The 3309-nt window shown below is 38.8% G+C and overlaps 1 pseudogene; it reads left to right on the top strand.

The window, feature by feature from the left end:
* Positions 1 to 2248: 2248 nt before the first annotated feature.
* Positions 2249 to 3021, top strand: LOC123255409 (annotated as a pseudogene).
* Positions 3022 to 3309: the final 288 nt, after the last annotated feature.

Genomic DNA, 3309 nt, shown 5'->3' with positions numbered 1-3309 from the left:
TAACTTGCAGATTAAATTATCTTCTGTTATTTTTCCTAGGATGGATCACAAGAATGGAACTGGAAAAGATAACATTTGTCTCTGGCTTTTCCAGAATCTATTAAAATAAAAGAACATAAGAAAAGTAGTTCATTAACATCAAGGTGTCCAGGGGATCTCTTGACAATGTCTAAGCTAGCAAAGAAAGGATTGGTAATTCATCACTGCAGAAATAATAACAGTGGCAAATTAGTGTTAATAGTAATACACAGTTCAGGTCTGATGGAGGCTGGTAGAAGAATTACCAAGTAGGAAGCAATAAAGCTTGACTTTCAAATTGAAAGCAAAGGCCCACGTGAAACAAGACTTATCTTTCTGACTTCAAATCCAGCCTCAAACACTTCCTAGCCATGGGACCCTGGTCCAGTCACTAAACCCTGTTTGCCTTGGTTTCCTCTAATGCAAAATGAGCTGGAGAAGAAAATGGCAAACACTCCAGTATTTTTGCCAAGAAAATTCCAATTGGGATTTTGAAATATCACACATGCCTGAAATTTCTAAGAGAAACATTAAAAGGTTGATTTGTTATACAAAAGTAAACTGCAGAGAAATTTGGAGGATACACAATGGTTGGGCAATTCCTTAACTAGAAACGAAGTCACACATTTCAAATTGATTACAAGCACAATTGAGTGGAAACCACTAGTGAAACTTATTCGTGGAAAGAATGGTTCAAGATAGGTGCATTTTCCATCTCACTGAAACCCCTGAATCCCCATTTTGGTCAAATTTGGGAAAATTGCAGGCATAGGTTGCTGATTCCAGAAAACCAGAAGTTTTCTGGGCAGTTGGTTGATTCTGGCTGGAAAACAGATATCAGAGGGTTATAAAGTTTTATCCTGGCATGGACAATTTTACTTGAATGTCCCAATCCAGGTGTTGTAAAATCTAATTGCCTTTTTGAATAAGAGGTCACAAATTTTATCATCTAGGGCAGTGATTACCAAAGTGAGTGCTACCGCCCCCTGGTGGGTGCTGCTGCGATCCAGGAAAGCGGTGATGGCCACAGGTGCATTTATCTTTCCTATTAATTTCTATTAAAATTTAAAAACATTTAATTATCAGGGGGCTAAGTAATATTTTTTTCTGGAAAGGGGGCGGTAGGCCAAAAAAGTTTGGGAACCACTGATCTAGGGTTTCATTCATTTTGTTGTAGTCTTTGTGTATATTTTTCTCTGAGTTTTCTTTGTTCCATAAGTTCACATGTCTTCGTTTCTCTGTTATCAATGTTATCAATTATATTATCATATAATAATTCATTACATATTATATATGCTGTAGCTATTGGCCCCTCTCTAATCATTGGGCAAACACTTTTGTTTCCAGGTTTATAATGTGGCTAGGTATCTAGTTGTACACATTTGGTCCTTTTCTTGCTGTCAATAACTTCCTTGGAGTATGATTACAATAACACAATCTCTGGATGCAAGGGGAAAAAGCAATTTTGCATATCCTTCTGCATTATTCCAAACTGGCTTTCAGAATGTTCAAACTAGGTCACAGCACTGCTCAGTGAATTCACACCTATATTCATGGTTCCTCCTATGATGAATTTACCTAAATAAGTTTAAACATAGGATCCCACCTTTGGAAGCAGACTGAGAAGGGGAAAATCATTTTTAAAGTGCCAGCTCTATATCTAGACATTATGCTATAACTTTAAAAATATGGCCTTACTTGATCTTTAAAATCTGGCAAGGTAGGTGCTAGTATTATTTCCAGTTACATATGAGGAAGCTGAAGTATAATGAAAGGGTAGGTGATTTTCTTAGGGTCACAAAGCTAGGAAATGCCTGAGGCTAGATTTGAACTCAGGTCTTCTTGACTACAGACTGTGCCACCTAACTGTCAGTAGACTCTACTGTACTATCAGTAGGCTACTCGTTAATATTTCCTAATCACTTTAGATGTTTCTAGGCAAAAGGGTCTGGTTAAAAAACAAACAAACCACAAAAGGCTCCATCAGAGAAGAAAAAGAAACTTCTCATCTGGATCTATCTCCCATGTAACTTTTTTGGTTCTTACTGGTAGAGCAGGAGCTGCACTATAATTAGCAATTGAAAGAAGTCTACCAAAAATCACTTTATGTAGTCTCCAGTTTGGACAGCGGCCTGAGCCCCACCCGGGGAGATGGGGGCCCAGAGCCTGCAGAGTTAGCCACGCTGAGGAGCTGAGGCAGAGCTCCTGAGGTGTCCGGAACATCCATGAGTTCAAGAGCCAATTCCAGCGGTTCATGAACCATCGGGCTATAAACCTACCTGTTTTGAGCATGCAGCTGTTACACACATGTACTGCTCGTTGTTCCTGCTATCACGGGCAGCGCCCTCCTTCATCGACTATCGGATGATGGTTGGGAAAAGATCACAGCATGGATTTATGTGCATTCTTCATAGTTTCCACAGAATTTCACATTGTTTCATGGAAAAATAATCTCTTAAGGACAATGGAGCATTGTTTTCATATGTGTGAGAGAATGGTGATCTATTTCTTCACTGCAGCCTCCTAGGTACCATGGTTAAATCTCTATGAACTTGGACCCCTAGCATCTCATATGCGTTGGTTTATCTGGTTCATGGCTGATGGAGGAACCATTTATGTATTTCTCTACTACGAAAAGTATAAAGTAGTTGAGCTATTTTTCTATCTAACAATGAGATTTTCTCCTGCACTGGTAGTAACATCAATGAATAACTCTAATGGGCTACGAGAAGTTGCCTGCGGAGGCTTAACTTATAGCATAAGAGTCATGTTCTTCAAAAGTGATGGCATCATTCCATTCGCCCACGCCATTTGGCACCTTTTCATAGTAGGGTGGGGGATGGGAGCCCTGTCCAGGCAGGCCTGCATCAGATATTTTTATTTGACTAGATACAGTAAACCTCAACTAGTCAAATTGAGTAAAAAAAGTTGGCAGCAGTACATTACTATGCCATTTGGAAATACCTTTGCTGAAGTCCTACAGACTTTATCTGACACATATGATCAAACCCGTTCTAGGTCTCCAAATCAGTATTACTTCAGTTGTGGAATTGGGAGTGGAAGAGAGCAGACCACTGCACAGAAAGAAGAAAAAAAAACTGCACTGACTTTGCTAGATTTTTTTAAAAGTATAATTACTGTGAACTGAAATTATGATCTATGTTGGACAGGTTTCTCCCCTCAGCAAAAAAGATATTGTATTAACTGTTTATTGCATTCCACCCTCATGAAATACTCTGTATAGAATGGCCAATGAATATTTACAAATGAGAATTTTGTATTTTAATCTTA

This window comes from Gracilinanus agilis, unplaced genomic scaffold (assembly GCF_016433145.1).
Source record: "Gracilinanus agilis isolate LMUSP501 unplaced genomic scaffold, AgileGrace unplaced_scaffold45980, whole genome shotgun sequence".
Classification (NCBI taxonomy): domain Eukaryota; kingdom Metazoa; phylum Chordata; class Mammalia; order Didelphimorphia; family Didelphidae; genus Gracilinanus; species Gracilinanus agilis.
The sequence above is the reverse complement of the archived record's forward strand: the minus strand, read 5'-3'. Positions and strand labels throughout refer to the sequence as shown.